Source organism: Ptychodera flava, chromosome 4, assembly GCF_041260155.1.
Source record: "Ptychodera flava strain L36383 chromosome 4, AS_Pfla_20210202, whole genome shotgun sequence".
Classification (NCBI taxonomy): domain Eukaryota; kingdom Metazoa; phylum Hemichordata; class Enteropneusta; family Ptychoderidae; genus Ptychodera; species Ptychodera flava.
The window spans coordinates 5,064,772-5,087,450 of NC_091931.1; the positions used below are offsets into that span (position 1 = coordinate 5,064,772).

The window sequence follows — 22,679 nt, forward strand, 5'->3', positions numbered from 1 at the left end:
AAATGAATACGTATATGTACCTTGTAAAGCACAATCAATCAAGGGTCAAAGTGGGTTGCCTTCTGAGATATGCTTCAACTTGCTGTGATTGGGCATCAGAACTCTATTACACCATGCAACACATCCGCTGTAAAGACATTTCACTGTACCATTGTCAAATTCAGACCAAGCATTCATAGTGGATGACAAAATAATCCCTGGCAATGTTTGACATTTTCCAATGAAGGCATGGTGATGTGTTCTGCAATGATCTCTAACTTCCAAGTCAGTGAATACAGACACACTGGTTTCATTGATAGGGTGGCAGTCACTTCAAAAAGTAAAAGCCTTTGACCTGCATCCTCTTGGAAGTAGATGCATGATGTTGATCTTACAGTCAAGTCAATGTGTATGATGACCAAACAGTACTCCGGAATGAAATGTCTTTGGAGTGTTTTGTGCACATGGTTTACCTGAACAGGTCATGTGGTGGCAGTACAAACAGATTCCACATGTCATGTGTGTAGGAACGCATGTATTATTAAAAGTGATTTGCATACGGTTTTGCTTGTATCGCCCTTTTTTAGTTTCACAATGTCCTCCAAACATCTTTGTAATTGTGTTCTTCCCTAGATCATGGATTGGCCATGTTTGCAAGAAATTGACAAACATTCAATATAAAGTTAATTACACATTTAATTTCATATCCAAAGTCAACTAAAATGTTACTTAAAACAAAATCTGAATTTGTAAAAAGTTTACATACACAAAAAACACATGGATAACTTCTATTGGGTAGTCCTGCAACTGACACAAACAAAAATCCATGTACACCACGGTAAGTGTCATTTGTCTATCATCATGTCTCTGTCCAATAGGCAAGATGCTTACAAGATGTTGTCCAATAGGAAAGGTGTTTTCGTAAATGGTCAATTGCTGTGTGCTTCCATAATATGGACCAACAGGAAATGGCTTTCTTCCATGTTCATGTGACAGGTTTTCTCACAGATGAAAAGATGTTGGTTTCCTTGCATTCCATATGTGGTCACTATTCTGTAAGCCTTGCAATCAAGATTGGCGCTGTAGGTGTGAATAAATCAGAGTACACAAGTTAAGATTATATATTACAACCATGTTTTTTCCATCTTGATAACGGAGAACATCAAGTTATACATATATATAAATGACACCTTTTCCTCAGGAATGGTACAAATTTTCATGACAGTTTTCTTCAGACGAAAGTCCTTGTTTGATTCAAAACGTTTGATCGTACAATTGTGATTAGCAAGGCTTCACCTGGAGGCAATGCACTCAAGTCGAATACACAGACAATGTCTCTGTCTTTCTCATGAGGTGAGGTGAGATATGAAGTATTCAGCTGCATTTATGTCATAAGTACGGGCAAAAAGTAGGAGTTATGCTTGTAAAATATGGATTTTAGTGGCAGTCAATACAGCAAGCTACAGTAGTTGTCAATCGTGCAAAGTCTGTATGCCATGGTTACTCCACTGGTACTCTTTTGTGGAGTGACTGCGCTTGCGCAGAACTGGCTTCAACCATTTGCAGCTTTTGTGCCAGGTGTTGGCACAACGAAGCGTCTTTTTTTAAGTTCTGTTGTACCGATATTGCATCGCAATTGCCCAGTAGTGTTAGACTTTCAAAATGCCAATAATCTTCATGAAACCACAGTCACTCATGGAGGGACTGTGACAAAACTAATATTCAGTCAAACTTCACAGGGGAGATAGTCGCTGTTTGCACACACTGCCTAGCATCAGGGTCTATGATTGCATGCAAATGCTGTTCAAGTAGTCTGATTTTGGTATTATCGATGTTAACATGATTCACACCTTCTGACTGGCTTAGCATATTAACTAACCCCGAAATTTCGGGGTTCCATACATGGTAAGTTAGCATCGACGAAGTTGTAATGGTACCATGGGATGATGTGTATTAATAAAGTATTTACTATTCTGCATCAAACAAATATAATTGCATTGCAGAATTTTAAAAACATGTTTATCAGTCACAGAAGCCTACAGCACATATAAATATAAATAAATATTTGGTGCAATACATTCTGCTAATATGATAAAGATATGCTCTCCTACATGCATCACCAGTTCAATTCTTTGGTTGGTAGATGGTGTGTTACCAATACTAGTTATTAAAATGAGGGCTATTACGGTCATCTTTTATCATTATGATATCCTAGATCATACATTCCATTGGCTAACTCATGTTACAGTACTTAAGTCACATACACAAGACATGTACACTGGATCATTTACTTAAAACACTTGCAGACTGCATGCACATACAGTATGGCAAAATGGTACCTATTGACTATTTTTGCCATATTCCTAAAGAATACACCGTCGTAAACCACGCATCCTTTTGCGGCAACAGCTTGGTGCTACCCGCAAAGGAGCTTGATTTTTGCGTAGGTCAGCGAAGTGGAAATTATGACCTGGCTTGCAAGAATGCAAGACTAATAACACAATCAAATCAATACAGCATCTCACATGAACTTTACAAGTATATTTGAACCACAATCTCTTTTGCTATAGATTGTCTTTGAACAAATCCTTATAAATCACCCTTTGATAATTTGCAACGACAAAAAACCACCATTAATCCACATCTTGCCTGGCCTATCAGTTCCCTTGATCTGCCAAGTCAGTAACCAGATATGAACTGAAAATGCTCACGCGTTTCATTATATATTGCATTTATGTGCAAGTTTGAACCTTTGCTACATGTTTGCAACTTCATTGAAAGTGTTTATATGATCAACATAATGAATTTCACCACAGATCAATTCTAAAGGTCATTAAGTATTCAAATATGTAATAAGCTGAAATAAAAATAATTACTTTCTTTGAGTACTGTCATTGTATCACAATATAGGATGTGTAATTGCCTTTGGTCAAGTCCTTCAAGCTCTATATGCCAAACCGTGAAAGCTTATTAGCTATGCAAATTATGAATTAGCTGACATGAAAATGCAAAATGACTTTCAATACTGTTATAACCTGGTATAATGATCAATGTACACAGCATGTTTCGCCAACTTTTATCAAGTAAATGCCAGTATATATCCCTAATTAGGAAGGTTCATTAAATATGCAAATTGGGAATTGGCTGAAATAAAAATGTCAAATGACTTTCAATAATCTTGTATCATAGTATCTTTAATGTACATGGCAAGTTTTGTCGACTTTGGTCAAGTCAATACAGATAAATATCGCTAATTAAGAAAGTTCATCAAATATGTAAATTAGAAATTGGCTGAAGCAAAAATTCTTAACGAATTTCAATAACATGTATTATAGTATCTGAAATATATGTAGCAAGATTCATCAACTTTGGTTGAGTCAATTCAGATATATATATCCCTAATTAGAAATGTTCATTACATATGCAAATAAGGAATTGGCTGAAATAAAACTAGTTAATGACTTTCGATAATGTTATATCATAGTATCTTCAATGTACACTATGCCATCGTTTGGGCCAATCAGGTGGCCCACTTTTAGGTCCTTGGCAAACAAAAAGGCTTCCAGCAACACAGATTTCGCATACTCAACTTTAATGCTTTGAGACGAAAAATTTCATCGGTGGCCAAATTTTCCCGCATGCGGAAAATGATCTTTGAACTCTTTGCTTGCAAATGGACCGCGTGGTTTTGATTTCTACTGTTGTTTTCAGGAGTTAGAGGTGATCTATAAGGCGCAGTACAGAGAAAGATATAGATTTACATTCCCACGGCTTCCAATCCTGGAAAAACCTCTCCGATAAGCAGTGAAAGCACTAAAAATGACAACAGAATTGAAATATGGGTTTCTTGCAATCTTTCTAGTGGTCTATGCCTTATGCGGGATATCGGACGCAGGCGGGCGAAGATTGCATTATAAGCGCGCCAACCCAAACTCACTGCATGGACATCACATTTACGAAATCGAAGTCCGAAGTCAACTATGTCATTGTTAGAATAAAAGAGGTTTTCCATCACACGGAGTATATCACCACAAATTTTGCACAGATAGCGTTGCACTGGCATTGAAAAAAGGTGCATGGGAACAAGGGCAGTTTCCCTCGCTATGGGTAGGAAATGCATTGAGCAAGACACACTTCCGGGTTCGCAAAAAACGAGGATCCCATTTACGGGGCGCTCAAATATAACTATTTGCTGTGATACATAGCAGAGGCGTATATGTTTGTGATGCTGAGAATAACATCAGTAAATAAATGACGGGTTTTAAAAGTTGACGTTTTTTGCGACGAAACAGACTTCTGAAGGTAGCTTGCTTAGGGAACACGTCATCCCAACTGCTGTCTGCTTCGACCCCAGTAATTCACACTGGTTTTTGTCGACCCCGGTACCCAAGTCACTTCGACCCCGTCACACTTTTAACATTATGTGACATTTTACTGAATATTTAACGCAACTTTGCTAGAGAGAATTGATGGTGTTTCTGTGGTAGAACTGTTTGCTTCGAAACGATAATTTGGCTGCTGAATGTTTGCGCCACGGCCTAGTGCCTAAGCTTACATGTCCGCGGAGACGATTCAACATGTTCCACAACAAAGCCAAGACAAAAATTGAAAATATCAATAAAATGGCTTCACAAAGGCTGAAATACGCGATACTCGATGAAGTATGAAGTTTGTGAAATGAAATCAAAATTGACAACACTAGTGTTTGTCTCGGGTAGTACTACTTGAACTATTCCACAGACTGTTTTTTCCGTACAGTGCAGTATTTGTCAGTGACAAATTAATCTTTGCAATACACTTTTTTGCGATGAGCTGGAAATTTGATTAATATCGAGTTAATGTACATAAATATTCCGTTATTTACTGGGACACGTTTATTTTCTCAATCCGCAATCTGCGGACTACGTGCTGAAGTACATTGACTGTTCATGTCAACGATCGTTTCTCCCTCTGCAGAGTTTCTGTATCCCGTTCAACAACGCTGTAGGCCTACCTCGATCACGCGATAGTGACGCTATGTAGCTTTGCAGTATTGAAAACTTATCATAAAATGGCCACCACGTCTAACCGTAACACGAATTGTCGGGATTATCATACGGAAAAAAGACTGCAAAAGTAAGACTTATGAATCTTCATCGGAATTGAACACATCATGATTGAGTACAACCGTGAATGCAGGTTGAGCTCGGCAGTTACACAAGCATGGTACGCTACATGCACTGCCGCGATGCCGATCGTATGCATACCAAAGCCTATCCCGGAATTTGTTTCACCAACAACCTCGCCTTTTTAATCTGACACAGTTAGAATTTTAAAATGTTTACAAAGGAGAGCAAACATACTTTTATGGACAATGGCGAGCATGTTTCTTGGCGAAGCAAAATCAAAACACGGCAGAAGTACATGAAGTAGGTCATGGCCTTGGACTCTGTGCACGAACCTGATTGGACACTTCAATACCTTTGACCCAAAGTTATTATTCATCAGCACTTCCATATTTAGGGATCGGGGCGAGTGATAATGCCATGAGGCTAGGTAGAGAACGTATGTAGTCATTTCTGGCAATCGAGCAGCGAGAGAAACAATTAATCACCAAGGGTAAAGCTAATTTGCTAAACGATATTTATCTTGAATAGTGAGTTGAATGAATATCATATTTTTAACGTTCAATACGAGGTTGAAACACGGAGGGACCGTGGTTGAAACCAGAGCTATCCAGCTGTAGCCAACCTGGACCAGCTCATTTCACAGCGCCCTCAAACAGTCGATCGTTTTCACTTGTCATACGCGGCGTAACAGAAAAATTAAAACTTTCATAACTTCATTAATATCTAAGCCGAGCCCACCAAAACCTTTTCAGTTCTTGCCATTTAGATCCTGAAGCTGTGCACCAAATTTGGTTGACATTCCTTAAGCAGTATCTTGAGATATCTGGTATACAGACAGACACACACACATACACACACACACACACACACACACATACAGACAGCGGTAAACCATATGCTCATGTGTGTGAACACGTGAGCAAATAAGTGGTATTGAGCCAAAACCAACATGTATTTTCACCTATTTGGCATGGTACATGTATGTTATGGTAGGTTATGTCAGTAAAATCCATGCTTACAGTATCTACATTTTTAAAGGCCTAAACTGTTTAAGTTTTTGATAGAATGAAACTTAAAAGGACATGCCATTGTCCCTCAGTGATGTTCAACAATTTGATCTGATGTTGTAATATGAACTTGGTAAGACAGGGATTAAGAAGCTCAAATATCATTACATTGGTTGATAAAACTTTCAGTTTGTGGTTTCAACATATTTAACATCGTTTTTATGCAAAATGATGATTCCAACTAGAATGACTACATTTCAAGTCTTACATTTACCAATAGTAATCACTGACACAGCTAATATACTAACACCATGTATGAAGGAGACTGACACACTAGCTGTGAGATTATCAGCTACATGTTAATTGACCTTCATTTTACTTTAGCACACAGAAGGAAGATCCAGTATTCCATGAGATTTGAAGAATCTGGATGGCAAATGTGTGCACACTTTATTGCTTGTAAGACTCTTGGTTTTACAAGCCAAAAATTCTAAGATTCTTGGTTGCTGATATGTTCTTAGGTCTAAGTTATTAGGTAGGGGCATTTTTAGTTAATAAAAGACCTGATTATAGAGTGCTACACAAAACAGATCAATGATGAAAGTCTGATGAAGTTTTTTGGGGAATAGGCATATTATATGTTCATTTATCATTACCTCTTAGCATTTTGTAAAAACTGTTCGCTTACATATTAAACAAAGAGTTACATCATTAAGTCTACCACCTCTCCTTTCCAGACCAAATTTTTCTAAGAGATGGCCAACTTCAAAACATACATTGACAAGGTACACGATACATACCTGTGCTTATTGAGACACTACTTGGAATTATTGTTATGACATTTCATAAAACCATGGTAACCATAATCCTTAAAAGCCACTGGCGGTTGTATGTTAATTACACTACAAGTAATCACTACTGCTGAGAGGTGTTCGTAAAGTCTAAGACAAGGTGTCTTGTTTATGACATCATCAGTAAAGTAGTTTTAACCCTTTTCCTGCCAAGTCCATATTTCACCATCAGGTCAAGATGGTTAAAATTAATGAAACACAACATATTCCATATGATGTATTTTAACATAATACTGTACATTTGAAGGCTGTTGAAAACATAATACTGTAAAGTTGATTTTTTTTTGGACAAAGGATGCTATAACATACCAAGCCAAGTGGGTGAAAATACATCATGTTTTGGCTCAATACCGCTTTTTACTGACTTGGCTGATGGGGAAGTGATACAGTTATTACTGTCTGGCAGGAAAAGGGTTAATGTTATTGATGGATAGCATCATCATCTAAATATAAAACTGTAACTGATGGCAATGGATTAGTTTGTATCTGATGGCAATGGATTAGTTTGTATCTGGTGGCAATGGATTAGTTTGTATCTGGTGGCAATGGATTAGTTTGTATCTGATGGCAATGGATTAGTTTGTATCTGATGGCAATGGATTAGTTTGTATCTGGTGGCAATGGATTAGTTTGTATCTGGTGGCAATGGATTAGTTTGTATCTGGTGGCAATGGATTAGTTTGTATCTGATGGCAATGGATTAGTTTGTATCTGGTGGCAATGGATTAGTTTGTATGATATCTGGTGGCAATGGATTAGTTTGTATCTGGTGGCAATGGATTAGTTTGTATCTGATGGCAATGGATTAGTTTGTATGATTATCTGGTGGCAATGGATTAGTTTGTATCTGGTGGCAATGGATTAGTTTGTATCTGATGGCAATGGATTAGTTTGTATCTGATGGCAATGGATTAGTTTGTATTGATGGCAATGGATTAGTTTGTATCTGGTGGCAATGGATTAGTTTGTATCTGATGGCAATGGATTAGTTTGTATCTGATGGCAATGGATTAGTTTGTATCTGGTGGCAATGGATTAGTTGTATGTATCTGGTGGCAATGGATTAGTTTGTATCTGGTGGCAATGGATTAGTTTGTATCTGATGGCAATGGATTAGTTTGTATCTGATGGCAATGGATTAGTTTGTATCTGGTGGCAATGGATTAGTTTGTATCTGGTGGCAATGGATTAGTTTGTATCTGATGGCAATGGATTAGTTTGTATCTGATGGCAATGGATTAGTTTGTATCTGATGGCAATGGATTAGTTTGTATCTGGTGGCAATGGATTAGTTTGTATCTGATGGCAATGGATTAGTTTGTATCTGGGGGCAATGGATTAGTTTGTATCTGATGGCAATGGATTAGTTTGTATCTGGTGGCAATGGATTAGTTTGTATCTGGTGGCAATGGATTAGTTTGTATCTGGTGGCAATGGATTAGTTTGTATCTGATGGCAATGGATTAGTTTGTATCTGGTGGCAATGGATTAGTTTGTATCTGATGGCAATGGATTAGTTTGTATCTGGTGGCAATGGATTAGTTTGTATGTTATCTGGTGGCAATGGATTAGTTTGTATCTGGTGGCAATGGATTAGTTTGTATCTGATGGCAATGGATTAGTTTGTTGATTATCTGGTGGCAATGGATTAGTTTGTATCTGGTGGCAATGGATTAGTTTGTATCTGATGGCAATGGATTAGTTTGTATCTGGTGGCAATGGATTAGTTTGTATCTGATGGCAATGGATTAGTTTGTATCTGGGCAATGGATTAGTTTGTATCTGATGGCAATGGATTAGTTTGTATCTGGTGGCAATGGATTAGTTTGTATCTGGTGGCAATGGATTAGTTTGTATCTGGTGGCAATGGATTAGTTTGTATCTGATGGCAATGGATTAGTTTGTATCTGGTGGCAATGGATTAGTTTGTATCTGATGGCAATGGATTAGTTTGTATCTGGTGGCAATGGATTAGTTTGTATGATTATCTGGTGGCAATGGATTAGTTTTGTATCTGGTGGCAATGGATTAGTTTGTATCTGATGGCAATGGTTAGTTTGTATGATATCTGGTGGCAATGGATTAGTTTGTATCTGGTGGCAATGGATTAGTTTGTATCTGATGGCAATGGATTAGTTTGTATCTGATGGCAATGGATTAGTTTGTATCTGATGGCAATGGATTAGTTTGTATCTGATGGCAATGGATTAGTTTGTATCTGATGGCAATGGATTAGTTTGTATCTGATGGCAATGGATTAGTTTGTATCTGGTGGCAATGGATTAGTTTGTATCTGATGGCAATGGATTAGTTTGTATCTGGTGGCAATGGATTAGTTTGTATCTGATGGCAATGGATTAGTTTGTATCTGGTGGCAATGGATTAGTTTGTATCTGATGGCAATGGATTAGTTTGTATCTGGTGGCAATGGATTAGTTTGTATCTGGTGGCAATGGATTAGTTTGTATCTGGTGGCAATGGATTAGTTTGTATCTGATGGCAATGGATTAGTTTGTATCTGATGGCAATGGATTAGTTTGTATCTGGTGGCAATGGATTAGTTTGTATCTGGTGGCAATGGATTAGTTTGTATCTGTGGCAATGGATTAGTTTGTATCTGGTGGCAATGGATTAGTTTGTATCTGGTGGCAATGGATTAGTTTGTATCTGGTGGCAATGGATTAGTTTGTATCTGATGGCAATGGATTAGTTTGTATCTGGTGGCAATGGATTAGTTTGTATCTGGTGGCAATGGATTAGTTTGTATCTGGTGGCAATGGATTAGTTTGTATCTGGTGGCAATGGATTAGTTTGTATCTGATGGCAATGGATTAGTTTGTATCTGGTGGCAATGGATTAGTTTGTATCTGGTGGCAATGGATTAGTTTGTATCTGGTGGCAATGGATTAGTTTGTATCTGGTGGCAATGGATTAGTTTGTATCTGGTGGCAATGGATTAGTTTGTATCTGGTGGCAATGGATTAGTTTGTATCTGATGGCAATGGATTAGTTTGTATCTGATGGCAATGGATTAGTTTGTATCTGATCCTAAGAGCGACAAACCTCACAATTTCAATGCTGTTATTTTGTCAAAAGTATACATGAAACAGAAGTAAACCTTCAGAAATACAGATTCAAAGATTTTCATTCCATGTAAATCATTCTGAAAATACTAAGCACTCTCATGATAACTACAAATTCCAAGATTGGCCCTGTTGGTTCTTTTTCTACATCATAAACAGTAGTAATAAGAACTACTGTATTTTTCACAACGTTTCCCTGTGTATATTTCATTTCAATAAGACAATAAATGGACACTTACTAAGCCTAAGTGCAGCAACTGTAGCAATGAAAATTTTAACAGAAGTCCATACTGCTGTCCTCTGTTGACGTTTTGCAGCTTCCATGTCTATCTTTTCACCATCCTTCCCACTGCCTGGCACCAATCGTATCATTGTTTACAGCTGAAAGGGCAAAGAACAAAATGAACATGGCAATCCGTGACTCTTCTTAGGCACAAGATTTTACTGCAGTACTTTTGAAATAAATGACAAGAATTATCAAACCAATATTTGGTGCAAATCTGGTTGCTTCATACATTAATTATTGACAAGATGATAAAGGTTGAGAGTATGGCTACACTCTCATAAATTCTCTAAGGTTTACTTTTGACAAACTCTGTAAAAATATACATAAAAGGTTCATTACAAACATCAGCAGGATAACTTATCCGGGATTTTAAAATGGTTACTACCGTGACAAATGACAAAAATACCATCACGGACAGTGTGCTCACATTCGGTTTGAATTGGTCCATTTGAGAAATATTTAAACCAGGAAAAACAAGAATGACAAAAGCAAATAAGGTCTCCAACTTAGGTACTGGAGGTCATCTTTAGGAACATGCATATCAACTTCTATGGCAATGGGACAAGCAGATCCTAAATACATAAGCAAATGTCAACAACAAAAAATAGACAGAGAAGATTTGATAAAAAGAAAAGGTGGGAGTGGGTAAAAAATGTACAAGGGATCTGGTAAAAAAGTAATGCTACCTCATCAATCTTCTAGACCCTACCCCCTCCTGAATATCAAATGTTCCATCCCTTGGTATTACATAATGCCAGATGACAGGAAATGTATTTACAACCTTGGGGAGTTTTTAGTTAATGCCATGAGTGTTATCATTCTAATGTAAACAGCACTTAAGTTAGTTACAGATGGTGAAATGCCTTCCACTGTGGGCGGTGATTACAACATCTGGAATTTTCCTGGATCCAAATTTCTCATCAGTTCTTGTATGTCTTACATAGGAAAGTTGCAAAAATTGGTCCGCAATGAAAAAATTCACCTCAGCTTTGTTTTCTGGATCAAATTTTCCTACAAATTGATACCAAATATGACAAAATTATGTTCACAGCCTTCAAAACTGTCTTACAACATATCCTGGGTTGGTGTAGGTCATTTAAGGTCACAAACTAAGAAAATTACCTAAAATATACAAATTTGGGGGTTTCCCAACACATTGAGCAGAAAATTTATCTAATAACATCCCTCGGGACTTTATACCAAATTACAAAGCTATCAAACAATTAATGTTGAGAATAAGTTTTCTTGACCAAAAATGACAATATTGTCTTAAAAATGCAAATTTGTATATTTCAGGACAATTTCCACATATCTAACTATTGTCATCTCTGTACATCTGTGTATCAAATATAAAAGCTGTCTGTCCAGGGGTTTTACACTTGGCGCACGAGTTATTGGAACACCAAATTAGGTAATTACCCAGCAACTTGGCTGAGTACTTTGCTATTTGACCTGGCATTTACCTTATCAGTCTTCAGACAATAAAACAGACTCTTGTTTAGGTAAATGCCAGGTCAAATTGCAAAGTGCTCAGCTAAGTTGCTGGGTAATTACCTAATTTGGTGTTCCGATAACTCGTGCCCTCGCAGTAAAAAGAAAATACTGTTTAAGATTTTTTGACCAAAAATGACAAAATTGCTTCAAAATAGTAATTTTCCCAATTTTGTCATAATTTCAACAAATTAGAAGAGTAACACCCTCGCAAAGATCCAACCCAAATTTGAGAGCGATTGGGCTGGCTGTTTCAGAGAAGAACTTTTACTGACCAGATATGAACTGAAAATCCTCACGTGTTTCACTTTAAGGTCTGGTGAAATGCCCATGTTGCAAAATCACAGAAATACAGTTGATGGTCTATAAAACAGTTACATTCATTTCTTTTTTCGTTTAGCGCGGCGTGATTATGAAATATGGTAAAAGAAAAATGCAATGTGGGCGTGTCCCCCGCGCCTCTCCAGTCGACTTTTTTCGGCTTTCCGAAGTTTGCCCGACGCTGTATCTCATAACGGGAATTAAAGTATTTCACACCTCCGTAAGCTCCCTATGGGGGTTAACTTCTAGGGTTTCAGCTTACATGATAAGGACAGTGTCCTCCTTCACTATGGGAGAACGTTGTTCTTTTGGTGGCTGTGACTGCGGCAAGAACATGAACGGCTCAACTGTAAACTTTTTCAAGTTCCCGTCAAGTGTTGAGTGTTTGAACCATAATGTGCTTGTCTCGGCTGGTTCGTACGATCGGCCACGGTCCCTCGGCTGAGCCTGCCTCGCTACTCGCTACACAGAAGGTTGGGACCGCAATGCAAGTCAACGCTGAACACCAACACTGAACGTTGTGACTGCCATTAAAATGCACTAGTCTACAACACGGAATGTCGTGACCGCAATGCAAATCGACAGTAACTTAAAACGTAAATGGGACCGTGATTAAAATGCACTACAACTACGACACGGAAGGTTGGGACCGCGATGCAAATCAGCTGCATGAACAGCAACACTGAACGTTGAGACTACCATTAAAACGAACAACAACACGGAACGTAGAGATCGCGATACAAATCATGGAGGTAGAGTCCTCCTTGATACAAATCGACAGCAACATGGAACATGTCGTTGGGACGGCAATTAAATTGAAGAACAACGGGGAATACAGGACCACGAGGACCGCGATGCAAATCGACCGCAACATGGAATGTTGAAGACCATGATTAAAATGCACAACATAGAACATCTAGACCGCAATGTAAATCAACTGCAACACCGAACCTTGTTGCCTCGATTAAAATGCGTATGTCTGCTATGTATAGCAAAAGTTTCAATTCTCGCGAGCGAGCGTTCCTATGCCCGCTGTACACAGACAAAATGACGTCACATTTATCGCGAGGGCTCGATTGCGTGTGTGTCTTAGTTCAATTCTCGCGAGAGCCATTTATGCATGCTGTACACTAGACTAGAATGACATCAAATCTCTCGCGAGACTTGGCTCGATTGCAAATACGTACGGACGGAAAGAACGCAAAAATACGGAAGTAGACACAGTTTTTGCGAATCGCCGAGAGAGAAGCGCAGATTAAACAAAAGACTAAAAACCCCACGTTTTTTCTTTATTTACCATATTTTTTAAAACATAGGGCCAAAGTCCCCTGAAGCTACTATAGACATGGATACAAAATTAAGTATTTCCTGACTGTATGAAATCATCTCACGAAGGTCATCCTAGGGACATGTAAACCAAATATTAAAGCTGTCTGACCAGCGGTTTTGAAAAAACAAGCGACTCAACAGTTGACAGAGCTCTGCTGTGTTATGTTGAGAATAACCTTTTGTGACACATGTATTGATGAAGGGTGGACATCTTTGAAAGCTCATTTCAGGATGGCCTGACCAAAATGGAAAAAATTCCGTAAAAATACAGATTTGCATATTTCATCAGATTATATTAGTCTACAATAGCAAATAAACGAGAGTTAATTACATTCTAATTAAAGTAAACAAGACTTGCTTAAATCAAGATTTACGTCATAAAAAACAGCATATCTGTCAGGTTATAAAGAATCTTGAGCTGGTTATCTTTTAATATCAGTAGTTTCATCCTATTAACCAAGCACATTTTAACTTTCAAATTAACATTGTAAGTACGTTCTGTTGAATAAGTTGAGACTGTACGTACTCAGAGAAAGCACACTAAAGAGACAAATGTTTGAAACTTAAGAAGTTCAAGGTCATCAAAAGCATTATAAGGAATCATGTTACACTTTCATTGCACTGTTTACACAGTTGCATAATTGCTATAAATAGCAATGAGGAATCTTACAGCCCAGCTTTACCATAAAAACCCTATCACTTTGACCACTCTTTTAATTGACCACTCTATTTTTTTGCTCCAAAAGTAATCTTATTTTATCCTTACCAAGTCAACCATGTATGGAAATTAGAACTTTCTCTATCTCTATTTGTTTAACCACCCTATCATGACAAACTATTATGAGCAATTTCTTTTAGATAACATAAATGGTGGTTCAGAATATATTAAGTTGGGATTCAGGAAAGTTGCCTTTACATGTTTTAATCCTCAATTCACTATGAACTGTCAAAAAAGTTTAACTTTCTGATAATTCCACACTAAAATTATTTTGGCTTTGATGATTTCCTAATTAATTCAATTATTTAAAAACATATTAATTATTTTTTTCTGGGTGAATTGATAGAGTTTTTACAGTACAATAATTACATACAATGTAAGTCAAACTTTGACCAAAAATGACAAAATATTCCTTAAAATACACATTTGCATATTTCATCAAAATTTGAACAAATCTAGTTGGGTTATCCCTAGGGACCTGTATACCAAATAACAAAGCTGTCTGACCAGCGGTTATGAAGAAGAAGATTTTTTACCAAAAACACCTTTTTGGCATTAATTTGCCTATTTTCAACAATATCAAAAAATTAAAAAAAATAGTTTCTCAAAATCATATTTTTCATCTACACAACAAATATCAAATCAGTAGTACTGCGGTTCTCAAGATATTTGAGTGGACGGACGCCTCACAAACGGACATACTACATACATAATATACATACATACATACATACAGACTGACGACGGACGCCGGACGGATACCCATTCCAATAGCTTCTATAGACTATAGTCTATAGTAGCTAACAAAAATCAGTTTCGCCACTGTGGCGAATTAGGATCGATTTTTTTTCGCCACTTCGGATTTCGATTCGCATTGGCGAACGTGGCAAATGGGCAGCGCGAAGCCTGTTTTTTAGCGGATACCTGGCAGAGATAAGGCGGCGTTGGACCGCTATTCGATGTAAATGAACACACCTGTGACGTCACAGACGGCCAACCTATGTACCCCGCTGAGGGCGTGACCTGAGTGTCGCAAAATGACCCCATGAAAGCCGCGCATAGAAATATCAAAAAATTAACACTTGCGCGTACCTTTAGGTTGCAATTCTGTTGCGAGTGTAATAGTATTGACCCCCTGGAAGATATTCAGTCAAATGAACGGGACCATTTCACCAGACCTTTATATATATGGCAGTTTTGTGTACATTAAAAATTATGCCACATGTTTGCAACTTCATTGAAAGTGTTCATGATCAACATCATGATCAGATATGCAAATTGTAAATTACCTGATAAGGAAATGCGAAATGACTTTCTATTATTGTTTTACCAGTGGTATCACCAATGTACATAGCATATTTCACCAACTTTGATCAAGTAAATCCTGGTATATATCCCTAATCAGGAAAGTTCATTAAGTATGCAAATCAGGAATTTGCTGAAAAAAAATGCTAAATGACTTTGAATAATGTAATCATAATGTCTTCAATAATGCTATATCATATAATCTTCAATGTACATATTAAGTTTCATCAACTTTGGTGCATAAATTCAGATCAATATCCCTAATTAGGGAAATTCATTGAATATGCAAATTCGGAACTGGGCGAAGTAAAAATGCTTAATGACTTTGAATATTGTTGTAACCATAGACCCTCGAGAGTCTATGTTGTAACATAGTATCTTCAATGTACGTAGCAAGTTTCGTCAACTTTGGTCAAGTCAATTCAGATAAATATCCCTAATTTAACTTCATTAAATATGCACATTAGGAATTACCAGTCAATTTTTTCAGATTTTGCCAACATTTTGATAAAAAAAAACTGTAGCCAATGAATTGTGATGTCCATTTGGTTCAAAATTATAAAAAAATCATAAAATTCCTAAAAATTCCTAAAAAGTCGAAGTAAAATTTTGGTGGAAAAATTACAACTCTCAAAGTGTTACATGTAAACCGGTTTTGGGGCTAACTACAATGTACTCGATGATACGCCGGTTAAGTTATAACATGATGATGATGCCTTCAGTTCTGTACAGTTTATAGCAGTATCTCAAAAGTTCGCTCTGCCTGGCAGGACTACGATGGATGGCATAGCCGCTAACATACAGCCCTATCAGGCAAAGCTACTCACAAACTCACACTTCGATCCCGGGCCTTCGATCGAAAATCCAAGCAACGCTGCCAGCACCTATCTACTATGTTATACTGCTTGTAGTGAACAGCCAAAATCCCACGCACAAGGGTTAATTTGGCCGCTCATTCAGACACAAAAAACTGTAAACGCCGTCGTTATAATCAATAATTAAATTACTTAAACAGAAATATGAAATCCCATATCACCAGAGGTGAGCACATTTACCTTTCTTCCAGCGCAATTTTGCTAAATATCTATCGTGAAATGCTCGATGAACTAACCAAAGACACTTGGACTCGTCGGACGTACGGACAGCATGCACGGTGTTGAATGGGTGGGAATCCCAGTCCATTATACAAGACCTGATTGGTTTAAGATAAGGTAATCCCTCTCCTTTCGCCAGTAGCATTCCTCCTTACAAACTTTTAAGGGGTACCTAAGTGTGCGAAATAAAGCTTTTCTTTTTCATATGCTGATCTCATATCGCTGGCCCATGTCCTGCACTTACGTCCAGAACGTTGCCAATACCTGTAGACTGACGTGTTTTTCACATTTTTTTGTCCTCCGTGGTAAGGTCTTGCCACAGCACAAGAACGGTTCTTGGACTGCCGCTGCCATCTGCTTTCCCCATGTTCCCAGTGAAGGTGTAGCCATTCTTTACTAACCTCGGGGGTTGGCTCTCAGTGTATTAAGTTTACGCATAAATTTACATACGGATCAGTTTAGCTGAGGAGCGATCGCCGGATGTTCGCCTGATAAACGCTGGACGTCCAAAGCAGTAGTCAAAATAGAAGTCCGAAACTTTCCCGGAAGCCAAGCAAGTTGCACCATACAGAGAAACGTAAGTAAAGATCTGAGAGTTCATTTTTAGTACCCAGTTTGTTAGGTGCGCTATATATTCGTAGTACACTAACATTTGTAACTTGCTGAAGTAGCGCCGTAGAGTCCTGGAATTCGATATGTGTTTAGAAAATACTGTCAATCTTGCCCGAGGAATTCTTGGGTCACCGGCTGGGTTTGGCCTTAGCAAGAGGTACAGCGACGGAAAATATAACAAATGGACGATTCAACTACTGTATACAACCACACGATCAAACTGACGATCAGTGTATTCACCACATCATACACCTGAAGTACAAACTGTAGCTCGATCACATAAGCAGTCCTGAATGGAGGTGAATCTCCATTGATTATGCCAGTATCTGTCTTCAAACACAGTCCCTCTATGGATAGAGGGACTGTGCTTCAAACATCCACAGGCATTGCAGTTGAGGTCCAGCACCGGGATAGGGAGTGAGTGGTCTCCTGACAAGGAATTAGTAAAGACAGTTTACAGGGACAAGTATTCTCCAACAAATTTAGAAGTAACCCCGCAAGATTAGAAATTATGTACAAATATTTAGTTTCTACTACATTATAAGTAAGAAGGGAAGTATGGTACATGGTAGGAAATATTTTCAGGTTCTGGTTGATTTTTGTAAAGAGACAATATTGTTTGTTTTGCCATTCAATGTGAACACTGTACATAACGGTGACCCCCTTGCTTACACTCGTTCTCATCTATCATCGAACGCGCAACTTCATGTGAATGTTGATACATCTCATGAATTCATCAGTGTGTTTCCTTTGAAACTTCATGAGTTGATAAGGAACTTCCTAGGAAGATTTCGCCGCCTCAACGATGTAATTAATAATATTGCTACAGACTTCCAGACAAGTCGGCGCCAACAAATAAAACATGCTGGGGCATACAACACGCGTGCGCCACATTTATTTTGGGATAGAGGGACTGTGGCTGAGAGCATGCACAGCTGTCCCTGGAACGCTCCATGCTTTCCGCGGTGTTCGAGTTTTTCCAAACTTTTGTTGGTTTGTCCATGGTGCCGATGAGTTTTGTAAATGAAAATGTCATCAGAATTTGTGTTTAACGTTCACTTCCAATACTATGGTGCACAAAAGATAACATCCGTGTACATGAAGAGAGGGTGAATTCATGAGAATGAAAGCTAGTAAGTGAAAGTTTAAAATGCCGAGGTGGAACTTTAAAGGCGAAGATTTACGTTCAGGATGGGACATCGCCATCAGTTTCGGGCAGAGAAACGTTCTTACACTTTTGTGAAATACGAAAGATTCACATTTCAAGAGAGAAAAAATGTACTCGAAATTTCCTTGAGAATCAACATCGCGCAGGTTCGTTTTGAGAGTCAACATCGCGCTAGTTCATTTCCTCACCCCGGCACAAATGTACGTGCGTGTAGTGACGATACTATGAATGATGACGGTCCCATTTTCAAATGTAACCACATTCTCTCGCAAAGAAACGACAAGCACCGGGAGTAATGTTTGCTATGGCATTAGCAGTCGCTAGTTCAGTGAACCTGTAGGCGAAATCTTGATGAGATCTCAGCTCGCTCTAGTTGAAACACGGCTCGCAAACGTTGAAAACATTATATGGTGGCTGGTAAATCAGTCGAACCCCTCTCGCCTGCAATAGTCGTTGGAGATTTTGCTCAACATATCGGGCGTGGTGGAAACCGCAATTATCCATAATTACACAGTCACCTACGGCCAAACAAGGATTTCCAAAATTATCCGTAACTCGAACAGCCTCATCGAAAAAGTTCAATAACTCCAACCCGTTTGATGGTCCAACGATCACATCGGAATGATCGACACCCGTAGCACTGACAAGGATGTTGATCGCGTACGTAGCGTTCGATGCATGGCATGGCGTTGTATTTGAACTGCCGGTGTTCTGATTTCTGCGTGTCCAAAACGACGATTGCCTGTAGTTCTGATCACGAAGACTCGTCAAACCAATGAATTTGATTTATATTGTAATCAGAAACAGTTTCTATGAAATCCAGTGTATATTGTCCGATAGCTGGAGTCATCGATTCGGCAGCAAGACTTGATATTTAATCTTTCGACTCATGTTCAGGTATTCGGTTATCGCTCGGTGAATTGTCGCCAGCGATGGTACGTTTTCGGCCGTACATCCGTTATCATGAAGAAGTTACCTTCTGATTTCGTGCAAGTAAATACTTGGTTGCCGCCTTTTATAGAACTCGATATGTTGGAGAATGTTGTCGACAACTTTAGTACGTTCTCGCGCTGGTCTATCACTAAGGGAGCCTGTTCTCTCGTATTTGCAGCAGATACTGTGCGCTGTTGATTTAGACACTCCGGTCGTCGATGCAATTTCACCATAAGAAACGCCTTTCAAGTGAAGTTCTCAGATGCGTCTTCGCGTCAGAAATGGTGTCGGAAAACCACGTTGCATTTTGGAAGTGTGTACTATACTGTGCACGGCAGTTGTACAATGTTGCAGCAACCCTCAACTTTGCCGCCCAAACTATTTTTGTATCCGCGATCTGTTATTCGCATTTTAGTTGTCGTATTAATGAAATGAAATTCGCGCACACATTTTACCGGGCTAAAACTTCGCCCATTGTTTTTGAATAATTCATACGAATCGCTAATGTAAAGGTACGTATTCACGTAGCTAGGAATATGACGTTCACGTCAGTCGTTTGCGTACAGTGTATCTTATGTTTACATAAACTTGTAAACTTGTCGCCAGCGCGGCGCGGCGGCGTCTGAAATCTTCCTAGGAAGTTCCTTATCAACTCATGAAGTTTCAAAGGAACACACTGATGAATTCATGAGATGTATCAACATTCACATGAAGTTGCGCGTTCGATGATAGATGAGAACGAGTATAAACGTCTTAGAATGTTACCAAGATATCACTGAAAGTTTGTTTGTGTCCACTTGTGAATTACCTGGCCACTTCTAGACTGGCCTTTCAGAATGAATATGTACAAATACTGGCTTTATCTACAGTGATTAAAAGTAATAAGTAGACCGTGTATTGATACATTTGTATGGATGCTTTAATCCGTTTCTCTTTTTGTTGTAAAAAAAAGAAGTTCAAGCTCACTTTGTAAACCATTGAAGATTTTGGTAATAAAAAACCTCACAACATTTTATCTGCCTTTCTAAGCTTTTGGCATATATGGGTCAGCTGAACGGTGACGTGAAATGGTAGAACAAAGAACATCGACCTCTTAGACATTTCTCAATCCACGGAGGGTCTATGATTGGTTTTACTAGAACCTTGTGTAATCCAGTATGCCCTGGATTCTATATATCCATACAGTGATGAGATGAATGTAGTTTGATAGCGAGTATTGAGAGGATAAGGACAACATCTTTAGAAATTTACAAAAGTCTTTCAGAGAATCTTTTCTTTCTGGAGATCAACAGCTTTGTGTTACAATTGAATCTCTGACATGAAAATGCTGAGATAAATTGTTAGGCGGTTGTAAATTGTAGTTTTCCAAAGCATAAAAAGATAAGATATCCAGTATTTCTAGGATTTTGGTTATCACAAAATATAAGAAGATATCAGGAAATGTGACAGACATTGACCAGCACAGAAGCTGTACAGTGTCATTCTGTGGTTGTACACTGTTTCCTGTGTCTGTCAACATAGTGCCTGCGATTCAAAGACTTGTACAGTATCACCATTGTTCGTTATTCTTCAACAATCTTATAGTACAGGCACTGTCCCTCTATCATTGGTGATAGAGGGACCATGGCCTGTCAGAAATTTCTATCCAAGTGAAGGTGAGATAACTTTACCAGCAAATAGAAAATTTAAAATTACAGTTATGTCCGGCTGTGTCTTGTAACTCTTGTCAAAATTTGTATCATCTTCCTGTTTAACTCAATGTATGTGACGGTTTGTTGATGAGTATTACTGCAACAGTACAAATGTTACTATACTCTATCACAAGCAGTTATGTTTAAGTGCATAGACAGCTTTTAGTTGTGTACTTGGCCATAGCAGTCCGGGTCATTTCCAAAATTGGCGACTCATTATGATAATGTATTCCGACTTTTAGCCAATCACCGACCAGATTACATCATTAATAAAGTACTGGTCACGCGAGGTCACAAATTATGCGCCAAGTGTGATCGGCAGTTTTGGCCGCTTATTAAGCCTCTGTCTTGTGAATTTCGAAGAATTTCGACTGACACATAATCAACATGTTCTGCAGAAGGTCATGTCCAAAAATGAGTCAGATGAGTGAAGAAATATTCGAAATATTTACGATTCATTTCTACCCCCAGTTTATCGATTTCGCTCAAGTACCGAGAATCATTTTGTAGATGTTCGTCATCTCTATTAGAAATACTGTTATAAAGGTTATTTGTGTAGGTACGCGTATGGCGTTTTGCAAGAAGGAAGAGCGATGTCAGGGCTTTAAAATGATACCTGTTTGTAGTTGTCCTACGCAGACTAAAAATGGTACGCGATTTTGAAAATGTGTTGACATAGTGGCCACACAACTGTTTGACATACGGTAGAATTTGTGATCGCTGCCATCTCTGATACAAATAGGGTTTTCTGAACGATCTGTGTAGGTACACGATTTATATTTCGCAGGACTTCAGGCCAGAGTCCAGGGATCACAGCAATATATGGGGTTTGGTTGTCTAAGCCAGAATAAAAATGGTACGCGATTTTGAAAATGTGCTTTGACAGAGTGGCCACACAACTGTTTGACATTATGACAGAATATGGCGCGAGAGTTCGACACAGTATGGCGTACGTAACCAAGGACGCATGTGGAGGTTGCCAGGAAATACAATTTTTACTGATGGCGCGCTGGCCGCTGATTGGCTAATGATAGGGGAAAATATTATGGTATAGCGTCGCCAATTTTGGAAATGACCCGGACTGAGTAGAGATCAAGTAGATGACAAACAGGTCAACTTTAGTACTGTACTGTATGGTGAAGTGTTTGACAAGTGTTCCAGTTTGACAGTTCTAAAACACAATTTCCAAACGCTTACTCTTCTTTTTAAATAATCTTAATGTTTTTAATCAATTAATTTGCTTTAACCTTGAATTTTTTCACATAACCTTCTATGCTAGTTGAAGAACAGGTTTTGGCATATGTTTATTATTTGACCACAGTCTGGCATTAGCTCCTATCACGTCATAACCATGATGCCTTAGTTTTAGGTAAAACACTGAAATCCTGTAACATACATGTTATTACTTACTGTACATTTCTTATCACTGCTTGTACTACAATAGTCGTTATCATGTCAAGGAATAAACTGTTTTTACTTAAATCGTAAATGTAAGTCAAATTCATCTCATAAGTTTTTGTAAAAAATGAGACGTTTGCTATCCCTTCCTATTGGTAGCATTCTTTAAAGTTTTCCTGTTGCCCTGGGTTTATATAATGATTGTATCAATAAATGTATACTGCTAGCCTGCTTATCAAGGTCATGTCACATTTGTTTACATTTGAAAGAGAGCTGTCATCACAAACATTAGCCATAGTAGGTAG

The 22,679-nt window shown here is 38.3% G+C and overlaps 1 long non-coding RNA gene across 1 annotated transcript; it reads right to left on the reverse strand.

The window, feature by feature from the left end:
• Window positions 1-657: 657 nt before the first annotated feature.
• LOC139130750 (uncharacterized) lies at window positions 658-19,628 on the reverse strand. The gene is made up of 3 exons (XR_011551956.1): window positions 16,534-19,628; window positions 10,268-10,409; window positions 658-1,059 (listed from the first exon to the last, which is right to left on the reverse strand). It is a non-coding gene; the product is annotated as an uncharacterized lncRNA (long non-coding RNA).
• Between the last annotated feature and the right edge of the window lie 3,051 nt (window positions 19,629-22,679).